Below are 13,654 nucleotides of genomic sequence, written 5' to 3'. Positions count from 1 at the left end.
CCTTCCTTCCTTCCTTCTCATTTCATTTCATTTCATTTCATTTCATTTCATTTCATTTCATTTTTTGGTTACTATCTTTCAGGAATTTGCTTTTTTCCAATATACAGTAATAGGAAGTTTTTCTAGGTATTCCTATTAATATTATAATTTTGGTATTCATGATACAGTAGCGAATGATTCTACCTTTGTACAGGGGAACAATGTAGGAAATGGAAATGCCGTATTCAAGTTGAATGAAGGCTGATTTTTCATGTTAAATGCAACATGTACATCTTCTTTTAGTGGTTTACTTCTCATTTTTGCCTTGAAAAGAGCATGGACAGTGTTTGTGAGAGCATGTAAGGTCTTGTCAGGGCCTATGGATGCCTGCAGGTTAGTTGACTATTCTGTTTTATAGTATTATATGGGTAATGAAGGTCCTCAGTACTCAGTCTGTTCAGACTTGATGTTCTATCCTGACTTTTTGGTGCATTCAGCATGTAGTCTTAAAATTCATCTGCAAAGTTATTCACCAGCCTTACCCCCTAACCCAACATGGTTAGGATGAAGGGTTCTGTGGCAGACAGATGGGATATAGTGATTTTCTTTCATACTTGTGAGGAGGACGGGTGCATACCTCACTGGGAGTGTTCACCAAGCATTAGCTGTGCCTAGGTTTACTGAGCGAGGTCAACAGCCAGGCTTAACTGGCATCTTCTCTGTGCTTACCCGAGGCTGATGGGGTGTCCGACACGGCAGTGTGCCCTCTCCCCACTTGCACTCCCGGCAAGATGAGAGTGAGGTAACCCTGCTGTGCCGTGATCCCAGCTGGAGTTGCTCTGGCTGGATGGTGATGAGGTAAACCCCCTCAAAACATGGGTGCTTGGACACAGTATCAGTGGTAAAATGATAGTGTGTACACAAGGGTTGTAGTATCACTCACATGGGTACCACATGGAGCAGGATCCTGGCCTCAGAGGTGTAGTAGATTAAAAAGTGTCATGTGATGCTCCTGGGCACCTCGAACTGATTGTTTATATTAAATTTTAGCATGGTGCTAGTGTGATTTTTGTCCAGGCTAATGACTCCTCTCCCAAACTGATTCTGGTTCGGGTTTGGGAGCTGACATGGGTCGGGGACCATTTCCAGTGGGCAGTCTGGATGTGGTCTGCCCATTTAATATCACGAACTGAGGCCCTTGTGAGGGCACAACTGGGCATGTGTCCTTGCCAGGGTATGTGGAGCCTTCCCAGCTTCTGCACACTCAGCCCATCTGCTGTGTGCTCGGGCTATGTCGTGCACCCACTCGTAACCACTTTGGGAACTGGGGAAAGGTATTTCCCTGCACACCAGTGCTGCAGTACCACCCCCTTGCAGCTCGTCATTGTATGATGATTGGCACCTCAGCTTGATGGCAAACAATAGGATTTCTGAGCAGGAACAGGCACAATCTTCTAATCCTTTGTAATTAGCTTGGGGAATATTTGACAAAAGGAAAGTAACACTAGCAAATTGCTGTATTTTTGTGTAGTACTACTCATACAGCCGCATGCTCGTAGAGCCTACTGCTCCTGGTAGCCTCTCTCTGTTGTTGCAGGGTGCTTTACACCCACGTGAGGCAGACGGGGTAATGATCGATCTTCCCTCTCTTTCTCATTTCTGTCTGTCAGGGTTGGGGGGCGGGGGAAGGGAATAGCGGAGATCAGGGAAGCGGTGATGCTGCTGGGCATAAGAAACGGTTTAGTGGGGAGCAGAGGCAGGGCCTATTAGCAGAGAGCAAGCTCTGCACTAAACCTCTCCTCGATTCCCCCTCATTAATATATAGCCCACATGGCTCTCGAACAAAAGTTTTGCAGGTAACCCATAGGTCAAGCATATGAAAACTCACCACTTTCAGCACTGTATGTGTACATCGCAATTGTTTTAAAAGGTTGCATAACCAGAGTGAGTTTCAAGATACATATCGAAAGCATCAGTAAAGAGAGACCCTTAGCTAGTGTAAATCAGTGTCACTTGTATCAGTCAACCATGTTATTTCATTATTTCTGAATTCTAATTATGTTCATCTCTTCTTTCACACAGTGCTTTTGTGCAGTATATCCTTTATGATGCTTTGACATCTCTGAAGGCATTAATACTCTTTGGGGAACATGAATCAAACAACAAATGCTCTTTGTGCGTATTCACTTCTTATGGTTTTATTTTAGCTCATTTCTATCAGAACAGAGCCTAAGAAAGGATGTCTAGAAAAGGCAATTTCCCAACAGTGTTTACATTATGGGAAAATTTTGCTCATTTTGAGGCTGCCTGGAAAATTCCGAAGATTGTTTCTGCCTAGGAATAACAACTATATTCCCCATAAATCCTTAGAAAATGGCTCTATGGACTTCTCAGTAAATAATAATAAAAAAAATCCACCTTACTGCATCTTACTGAAATATCAGATACAGGGTATTGTCTGCTAAACCTTAATAATTATGATTTTGTTGCCACCAATCATTATGTTCTCCTATAAATATCCAGTATTCTCTTTTAAAAAAACAAACCATTTAATGCTGCAGTTCCAAAAACCAATAGTTTGAAGGGTATTTTCCTGTTTCTTTATGATATTTCAAACTAGAGAATTTATATATTTATGTCATTTATAAACATTAAAAAGAATTTTACTAGCGCAGAATTATTCCTATAAGCCATTGTATTCAATTCCCTCCTTCATTCCTCATCTTAGTCTTGGGTTTATTGTGAGCTGGTTTGTTTATTGCAGATCTTTTTAGAAGTCCTGTTTAAGGTTTATTTCTCTCTGTGACTCCTCATTCATTGTCATTCTGCCTCTGAAACTAAATTAACTCTTTAATCCTCCTGCCACTTCCTTCTACCACTCCCAAGTTAGTTTTAAACGACCATGGGTACACTATAACAAGTTTGTTGGGAGATACAGAGATGTTTCTTTTAAGCTGCTCTTCACAATGCAAATTCATTGGGTTATTCCAGCTAAACACCTTTTAATGATGTCATGGGGGAGAGCAGGTCTTTACGCTTTTCTCTGGCAGTCGTGTGTAGGCTTTGCACCTCCTGGGAGTGCATTGCTGAGGGAAAGCAAGTGCTGGAATTGTGCTACCCCTTTCCATGGGATGGCAGTGGATGGGCACCAAGGGCTCCCACGAGGGACCGGGGGGGACCCCTCTTGCTGAAATTAGGAAAGCCTGAAGTTAGTTATCGCTTTTCTCTCTCCCAAAGCAAGGGGCTAAACTTGATGTTCACACCTTGAACTTTCTGTAGCCCAGAAGAACAGTAGGATTTTAGAGCTCAATCAGTGGCAGATTTTCAATCACTCCATTGGGATTTACAAAAATCTGGGCAAATACTGTATTCTTTCCCCCAAAACCAGTATCGATGGAACAGGAAATGATAGGCTTGTTCAGTATTTAGAGCACCAAGCTGATTTTGCAAGGGTAGTGTATGCTGTGATATAATGCCTGGGGTCCTGTTGCCCAGCTCCTCTCAGCTGGGGCAGCTAGGTCCTAGCAACCCGGTGTCAAGCTTCTAGCAGCCCTGCTTGCACGGTAAGGCAGAGGATAACTGCAGACTCACCATTTGATGCAAACATGTGGCCAGCTCAAGGTCTCTGGCTGTTTGCCAGTGTAAGCCTGAGCTGGGCAAAGCTTGGGCTTCCCTGCTGTGGTTGCAATTAAAGAGCAGCACTGGGACCAGATCTCTCCTGTCTGATGCGTGTGTGGGTGTCAGAGCTGCTCTGGCAGAACCCTTTGTGTTTTATTCCCTTACACCCTGGGCTTTCTTCAATGAGAGTGAGAAACATCACATTAAAATTCTATTTTGAGGGACATACTGTGATACACACATGCATTAATTGTGCCACAGACTGAAAGCTTCATGTCCAGGTGAACAATCCTTTAAAGCATTTGGCAGCAATAACAAGTGCCTCAAGGTTATGCCCTATCTCTTTTTCTCTTTATGTCATCTGTAACAACTGTGGACTCTGACATTTAGTTAATTAAATTTGCCCACACTATCTGAGTTAGTTGTGCAATTCCTCTTGAGGACGTAATTTTTGAAGGTGGTAGGCAAGAAGAATGGTTAACCTTGATGAGTCGGTTTGCCACAGTAGTATGTTATTCAACAAAAAACTTAGGAGCTTTCATCTATTGTATAAATAAAAAACCTCAGGACAGTCCATGGACATGGAATATTTAAAGAATAGCATTACATCTTTCATGCCAGATATCATAATAAAGTGAAATTATCACACAATTGCTACTGCTGCTGCACTTCACCTACAAGTCTCTGCCTACTGCAATTTTCTTTTAACAAGTGGTTCTCAGCTAATTGTAGTTTAGATGATTCCCATCAAATCTGTCTGAAATGGCTTTTATTGTCTCTGATTTATATTTCAATGTGGATATGTAAAGTTACTTTTGAAATTTTATTCTGATACAGTATTTGTATAGATGTTTTACATTTTTCATATTGGTACGGTCCAGAGCTGAATCCATGTCTTTATGCAACTGACCCTTACATCTGCTATTGATAGCATCATTTGGAAGTAGTCCTATTTATGCCTATGTAGCCTTCTGTTCCTGGAGTTGCCTTGCAAAAATCCTGCAGACCCTATCCAGTCTGTCCATGGGCATCCTGAGAATATGGACAGCAGGCTTGGCGTGCTGCCTGAGCAGTGTGTGAGTATACGGGGCACGTATGTGCGGAGGGTGGGTCTCCAGCTGGGGTCCCAAGCTCGTTGTCTTTGTGGTGAGACTGTGGGGGTTTTGGCTTTAGAGCCAGAACTGACAAATAAGGCAGAAAAAGATTTTGAAGTGATTTTTGTTTTATCTCAGCACCTATTTCAGCTTATTACCTGAGGTTGTACAGATTCCTTGTTTCAATACAATAATAATAATAAATTAACAGTAGTAGTAGTAGTAATAATAATGATGGTGATGATGCCATGAATGACACTAGCTATTTCTCATAATACAGTGATATTACAAATTCATTTCAGGGAACAGAAACTCTGCATAATGTAAACCTCCAGAATCTCCCTCCCTAAAAGTTTTAGTATGCAGATTAGAATGAACTCATTCATGGCACTAGGAATTACTGGTAGGCAATTTTCACTTGTATTTTATTCTTACCACCCTTCAAGAACCATGGTTTGATATTCAGAGCTCCACCTCCGAGGAAGGGAAGGATGTCGTGGCACAGGCAGTAATTTATTGCAGTCCATACGGACAGACAGTGAAACACAGGGCCAAATTTACTTCAGTCTAGCATGAAGTGCAGCACATCTGAAGGCACTGGGAAGTGGCTGTAAATCAGATAACATTTGGCCCCTGGAAGGCAGCTGTAAAATCAGATGCAGTTGATAAAATGTATGACAAACTGCGTTCTAAATTTAAAGCCAACCTATAAGAATTTTCCTTTAATCAGTGCATGCCAGCTAAATGTATGCAGGCGAGCAGTCATTCTAAGTCTGAGATTAGGCAGATTGATACTGGCTGTCTGACAAATCTCTAACACTATATAAGGCTGGAAGTGGAGGGGAGAGAGTTATAAATTGCATGCACCCATTAATGCACTCTTTTAAACGTGCAATTTAAATGCTAATTGATGTTAATTCAGCCCAGCACTAGTGCTGTTGTGTTCAGCTGTTAGTCAAATACAGTAACCTGGCTGAAAGAATAGTGGTAGGGGGCTTGGAAGGGTAGTTTAACTAAAGCCAGGGACCAATTCAAGGTATGGAACATGTCTGTTTCACTTCACATATTATTATACCTTCTGGGTAATTAGAATTAGCTGAATACAGGCAAGAAAATGAATTGTGACCATTCTGCCACTGCATGCTGACCACGCATCTAATGAATGATATCTTTCATCTTTTACATTGCCTAAAATCATTCCAAGTCTCAAAATATCTTGACATTCCTTATTAAAATGCTTATACTTAATGACAGAAACAGCTAAGAAGTCCCAATCAAAATGAAATATTTTCTTTCAATCTGAATGGAATTGTCTGGTTGAGGCTTTTTTTTTTATAAAAAAATTGTTTTAGTCTCTTATGCGAGGAAAAAAGATCAGTTCACAAAGATTTCTCTGCAAAAAATGTGGATTAGTCATGATACTGCAAACCAGTTTTTTACTATGATGTCTATACTTAAGTAAACCCCTTGCATTAACTTTAAGTGAAAATTTCACTCCGAATATATTTTTCAAGTGCATCTGCAGCCTCATGGTAAATTTAATAAATACTGTAAATGTGTAGTGAAATGCTGCTGATCCACCTGTTACTGTTCAGTTCCTCTTACTCAAAAAGTTATTAATAGCAAGAAAGAGTTACAAATTGCAAATTACTTGTGGCTGATAACTAGTAAATTCTGTGGGCTAACAGTTTGGCCTGCTTTATTGTTAATACGAAAGGTTAAATGTAACGATGGAGGTGGTAGCATTTTTATTAAGCAGCCAGAGTGCAGATTTGGCTCATGATGTGTGTTAATATCATCTCCATACGCCATAAACCTGCCTGGTCAAATTCTGGGCTTTCTGCCAGACGCTGCACTCAGTTACGCTGCCGTGAACCTGCGCAGGGATGTAGTTTCAGGGGTGAAACAAGGGGCAAAATGTTTCCCAGCTTGTTGAAGCCTTATAAAAGCTGGAAGTGATGGAAGGCCCCATTCTTAACTGTTTGCACCTAGGAAAAGTAAGTGTAAAATGCTAACAGATTGACTGCTATGGCTGGATCATTTGAAACAGTGATGTAAAGCCATCGTTGGAAGGATGCAGGCACTGCAGTAGGTAACTTTCCATGAGGGGCTTGATTTGAGCCCATCGTGTGAACAGACTCTTAACCGCTCCAGTGACTTTTGATAAGGACACAATTCATGTAAAGCTGTAGATTTAAAAAAATGACAAAGTAGCCTCCTAGAGAACTTCATATGGGGACAATTCTGGGATTTAGGAAGTGCTGTATATAGGCCCATTGCAGAGGAAACTGAAGAGGGGAACTGTGAGGCAGACAGAACAGACAGCCCTCCAGAATGGCATCATCATATATGAATCCAAAATGAGATCTTTAATTCATCATCTGTATTTGAAAGATCATGGCCTCTGCAACTTGTTTTCCATCATACAGTGATGTTTTAGATCAAATAATTCAGCCAACTGTTTTACTACTGAATGACAGTATAATTTCAAATGATTTTTTAAGGCACATTGCTGAGTTCATTTTTTTATTTTTTTTCTTTTCCTTCAGGAAGGTTGAAAGGAATTGTAAGTTGGGGGGATTTGTTCGAAGGTGAAGGGGATATGAGATTTTAAATTGCTTGGCTTATTGGTAGTGGTTTATCTTAAATTGTGCTGCTGCACTGTATTTTTAAATTATGTCAAGGGCACCTAGACCATATGGAATGAAAGGAAAATAATGATTTAAAAGTGTATCTATCTATTGCAAGAACATTCTCACGATGTGTCAGCAGAACCACATGGTCTATGGTATCCAAGAGAGATGATAGGTCTAAAATAACTGGTATGAAGAAGTAGTGGTTAAAGTTGTCACATGTGTCTACAGCTGGGCACCTAAATCCAGCTCCAGAAGCCGTGAAAGGAATGTCTGGTTCTTGCTGATTTGTGACTACTCAGCACCTCTAATGCCATTCTGATACTGAAAAAGGATTTCAGTGATGCTGAAGGTTGTGTCAGGAGGTAAAACATTTGGCCTTGTCATGCATTTACAATATATCTGCTCCTACCTGGAGTCACTCGCTGTTTTTTCACAGTACTCTTGTAAACTTTTCTCATCAATGGGAGATTACAAAAAGTTGATAACTATTGAGATTGCCTATATAAAAAAGGAGTTTTTCAGAAATACTTTCGGAGCTGATTCTTTAGAACACGAATCTGGATTAGATGATATAATAGGTGTCTTCATTTGTTTTAATTTATGCATAAGTCTGCATAGTTCTGCAGTACTTACTGGCTCTCTTGGTCGTAGGGTAGTACATTAAATATCTCCTGCTACTTTCCTTCCTTAAACCAGTATTTTTTTCAGATACATTTTTTTACGCAGGTTAGTAGAAAATGTTTTCTGACATCTGTATAGAATTATGTGCCTTGCTTTACCTGAGCCTACTCTTTCAGTGATACATATACTCAAGGAACTCAACTAAATGTGTCTCACAGCAGTAGTGAAATGGCTCTCTGTGTCATAGCTCCCACAGAGAGGAGCTCCACAGTAGTCATTAGTAGTACAGGAAACATCAAAGGTAGCAACTGAGACCTGCGCCTTCCCTGCAAGAGGAAATCAAAGCCCAGTGGCTCTACCACTGCTGACAATTTCAGCAAAAAGTAGGCAGTTTTAAAAATGATCAGTAGGCATTGAAATGGCAGGATAAGTGGTAGTGAACCATCTACATAGAAGATGTCATTTCTGACCCAGGAGTTGGGCAATGGGTTTGACCTGTATGGGAGTGGTATTTTTTCCCAATCTTCATTTTTTTTTTCTATGTTTTTCTTAGGGATCTCCAACTGTGGACAAATTGTGAGGATAATGCAAATAAAATTAAAATCTAAAATACAAGTGGGTGTGAACTTGGCCCATGCGCTCAGAGTGGTGAAATTAGCTGCTGTGAAACCAAAGCAACAGCCTTCCTTGTAAAACCATGCATCAGTAGTCTTCCTTCCCTAATCCCGTCTGGAAGTCACACATGATCTGCTGCAGAACCTTCTTTCTAAGCAAGTTCTTAACAAGCATCAATAGATGTTAGACTCAGTGGGTGGAAGCTGACACACTCCACGGAAGTTGACACACCTACAGCTGTCTCATTTTGGCTGCAGCACTTTGCTAAAACACTCTGGATTTCTGTGGGGAATCTGTGCGCTATTTCTTATACTGAAATCTACAGTGGAAAACCAAACAGTGGCTAAGCAGAAGCTCAGAAGAAGCCAATAGAGACCAAAAAACCACTCCTGGGCCTCATCTTGCATACAGGGTTCTCGATGAGGCCAGGCTCCTTAACAGTTCAGGGGAATGAGAGGATTACGTTGTTTTCCAGGAGAAGGGCTGAGATGTTAGAGAGAGGCAAGTGGCTCTTTTTGTGACTCTTGACTATTCTCACATGACGCAATTTGTAGTGCCACATATTAAATTGTTTTAATTTCCTAAAGACAATTTCTGGCGGTAGGAAATAATATTCAGTCCTTCCCTGAGGAAAACGATCTTAACCCTCCAGGTCTATTACCAATACAGAGCTTTACTCAGTTAGCTACAAAAGCTTTCAGTTAAGCAGAAAGTACTGTACAGTCTGTAAGTGGAAGGAAAAATAGAAAGCTGAAATTTGAAAGCAGAAAGGAACAAGTAAGTGTCCTCACAAAAGAGGAGTGCAATTGCGAGTCAATTGTCTAGAATAGCACTTTGGGCATCCTCACCTCCAAGAATAATGGGGAGAAGCAAAAGGCTTTTATCACTGCAGGAAGGGATCACACCACAGCTTACATGGCACATTTATCATTATTTGTGTTATGATAGTATCTAGAGCAGGAATAGATGACCTCAGGTGTGTCGTACCACAGGCTGGTGCATTTTGAGTGGTGTGAGCTGGGTCAGCCCAGTGTTGGGAGCTGGGGGACATAAGCTCTTGTGAAAGACCAGGGAGACAGAGGTTCCCTCCTCAAGGTCTGAGTTTGGCAGAAGTTAGGGGTGGTTGCTCAACAGAGGCTTGCCTCTTTAAGGGGCAGCATCTCCTTGCTCTCAGTGAGCTCCTCCCAACAGGCTCAGGGTCTTATTCTAGAAAGAAAAAGACAACCTTGCATGCCACCTGGAAATTGTAATAGTTTGCTGATTGCCTTAAAATACAAGGCAAACTGCCACAGGGGAGATTGGGGTGGATCCCTGACCCAAGGTACCTCTTCCACAGTGGGCAAAGTTACTTGGGGCATCAGCACTCTCAGCATGATGATAAACTCACATTTTGTTCAAAATGGACACTGGAAACTTAGGCAGAAAGACACAAAGGCCCAGAACTATTAAGTAAGTAGGTGCCTAGCTGCTGGGGATTTTGACAGCTGTATAAGACTTGCCAAAGGTTTTACAAGTGTCCCAGTCTAATGTCAAAAACAGGACCCAGCTTTCAAGCCCTAAATTAGAGCATTAACTCTAGCTCCATGTATTGCTAATGTCTGCTCCTTTTTGGAATATGCAGAGATTTCTTCTGAGCTGACCTTTTAAACACATCTTTTGGAGTAGCTTTCCACAGGCTCCGTATTTTTGTGAAAATGTTAAGTAAAATAAAACAAATAGTCAACTTTCTCACTAACTGGCATGTTTCAGGAATTATTAAAATAGGACACTGAATGATTCTTAAAATGTATTTTTCTCCTACCTGAAAGCCAAAGCTAATAGCAGATAATAAGAATCCAATGTGTCTCATTGTTAGCTGTCTCAGTAAAAGCTGTTCCATTTGCCCTCCAATCATTTCTTTAATCACACTTCGGAGAAAATTGCACATAGCTGGATTCATTGAAACATGCTGTAATGTTTTGTTAATTATGTGACATATAACACAGCAGGCCAAATTTTTGAAAGGAATAACAGGTGAATAATATTCTTGTCTGAATTTTACTAAGTAAAGGTAATACCTGATCTTACTAGTGCTTGTACAGGGATTAAGCCCCTTTCTGGGCCACATTCTCATCTGTGCTCCTCACTAGCATAAATGAAATAGCTATATCCTTCCTTGCTTGCTATGCGTTTTATTTTCAGGGAGACCAATTTTCCCACCAGTATTGAATAGCATTTTACACAAGAACAAACTTATTTTTCATCTTATGGATTCTTGAAAATGTCCATACCATGAGACCTAGGAACTCAGAAGTGCGAATCTGCAAATCAATGCCATGCTTGTTTAGAACATGATTAAGCGATACCCGAGGTGATACTCCAGCCATGGTAAAACCAAGTCCAGAAGGGCAGAAGATTGGGATGCTGGCCCCGAGCTGCCTGGCTTTTTGCGTGCAGTGCTGTGCGTGCAGCTAGGGTGCTGTAGAAGTAGGGCCACACAGTACTGGGCTTTCTAGTCAAGGTCTCTCTGCCAGCAAGGATCAACTCTTCACAGTATGGACCTGCTTTTGCTTGTCAATAAACACATAGCTTCCCTTAAGCAGGCTAGAGAACCTCCTTTCTGTTTATTTGATAAAGTCTTTGGTGGGTTTTTCCTTGATGCTCTTGTCCTCATAAAAGATAGTTCTACTCTTTGTTTATTATCCTGCTGTTTTCTAGTTCCTTGCAATTGTTAAGTTGCTGGACATCTTGGCTGCAGAGAAAGGCAATGATGTCCCACATCATGTGTTGGCCAAAACCTGCATGAGCAGCTCTTGCTGACACCAGTGTTACATTTGCACATCTGGTGGCTCACATTGCTCTGCTACCCAGCTGAGCGGACACTCTGGGAAATAAACAGACTGTAAAGTGCTATCAAGTTTGCATTTCTGTCTCTCCTCAGCTGTTCCCCTCCCTCCCTGCCTTCCCTCCCCTTCCCATCTTGCTTCTGGCTCTATCCACAAGCCTAAATCCAAGAAGAATCAGAGTGATATTAAAGTTTCTTAGTTTCACTTAAAATTGCATTATCAGTCTGCTGAAAGGGATGTGGTAAAACAGCAAGGGACTGAAGACTATGTAATGGTGAGTGCAAGCAGGGGATCAAGGGATTAGCAGGGAATTGGAACAAAGGGGTTTGAAAAGGAGAAAAATCCTGGGAATGAGCTTCGGGGGAAAGAAATCAGCCAGAGGAGTACTGCGTTGTGAGGGAAGGTGCCATTAGCCAGAGGAGACAAGCTCAAGAAAAAGATGTATGAAAGGAGGGAAGATCAAAGGAATCTGATAAGAAAGAGAAATATGGTAAAAGGAGATCTACAGAAACAGCAGTAATAATTATATGGATAGTTCAAATATGCAGAATAAAACAACGACACAGAAGTGGAAAAGATTACACAGGTGATAAATATTTAGGATGGCTATACTGGGAGACAGACAGTTTATATGTGGACTCAACCCAGGGAATGTAAGGGTGAAAGAATGGAGTTATAAAAGAGGAAGGAAAAAAGGAACAGATAAAGAATTTATGTTTACAGATGGCACCCTGGAAGACTTGATTTTACACACTCCATTATGTATTTAAATAGCCTTTGACACTGTAAAGAAAGGCAACAGCAATTTGTAGATCTTACAAATCAAATCCAAGATACCGTAAATGCTGAAATACTGCAGTGAAGATCAGTGTTAGAAAATAAAGTTCAAATGTAGGGAGGAGATGCTGAGCAGGACTTTCCTTCCTGAGTGAGCCCCTGCACAGGGTATTTAGAAAGAAGCATAGATGGCTTTAAAATTAATTTTTATGTCTATTTTGACATTTAATTGAAGCAATTTCTTATGTAAAAGTTTGATTTCTCTATCATACAACACTTATCAAAGTTTAAGCAGAGCAATTTGAAATGTCAGGATAATAAACCATGAAAAATAGGAATAAATATGCAGCATCTCAGGTTTTATTACAGACTTACATGACTATGCATTAGAAAAAGTAGTATGAATAGCTGTTGAGAGAAGAATGTGGAGGCTGGTAATCAGATCTGGAACAGCCTGCTGATTTGGACGTGAGATAAATGTCTAAGCACTACTACATAGCACTAACCAAAAACTTACTGAATTCTGAACATTGCATTTATAAATTTAAGCAGATCATATATGAATAGAGATGCTTCTGCTGGCTGGAGAGCATTTTACAGAGCAGGAGGGCGTAGAAGAGCACATGGAGTATGGAGAGTATGCCTCCTCAACTGGGAGAGTGATGTTGGCTGGTTGCAATCAGCTAGCAACTAACACTAAGTTTTTAGTCCTTAAATTCATTAAAGCAGCAAACAAAATAAATATCTATTCTTAATGTTATTTAACTAAAACTTCTATAAACTCAACCATGCCCTTGAAGTCATGTGAGAAATTAAAAGTGCTATTTCTTTGCTACAGTTTTACCTTCAGTTATGTAACTCGGATGATGGTGGTTAATTTTGACTTAAAATTACTACTGAAAATGGATTAGAAAAAAGGTTGAAAAAATATTATCTTTGAAATGACATACTGAAATTATCCATGGTATGCTGATACCCTTCTCCCCCCAGCTCTTGTTATTGAATACCTTTCCACCCCCACCCTGTATTTCCCACGTGTGTTCCTCCTTCACGTCGAACTTCTTGCTTTGCTTTCCACATGGCTCCGGGCATGATTTAAACCTGTTTGGTTATGGAACCACTTGAGCTCCCATTCCATATACACCTATGCCCTGCCAGCTCTTCAGAAATTGGGACCTGCAGAGGACAATAGATACACGGCATCCTGGGTTGGAGGTAATGTATTGTAGAAAGGCTGAAGCTTCCTACCTTGCTTTCATCCCTTAGGATGTTTGCTTGTATCACTGTGGACTTTCTAAGCTCTCCAAATGGGGAAAGCACCCCCTCCTGAAAAGACAATGTAATTAAGCTTATAATCAGAAAACTGATCTGCAATTACTAAAATTCTGTGTAGATATGTGATTAAGAAAATAGAACTAAAGCTTAGAAAATTTCTCATCTGCTTGATTTTTGGTAGCACATAGAGGCTGGTCCAAATCACATAGAGTCA

This window comes from Grus americana, chromosome 2, assembly GCF_028858705.1.
Source record: "Grus americana isolate bGruAme1 chromosome 2, bGruAme1.mat, whole genome shotgun sequence".
Lineage (NCBI taxonomy): Eukaryota > Metazoa > Chordata > Aves > Gruiformes > Gruidae > Grus > Grus americana.
Note: the sequence above shows the minus strand (reverse complement) of the source record.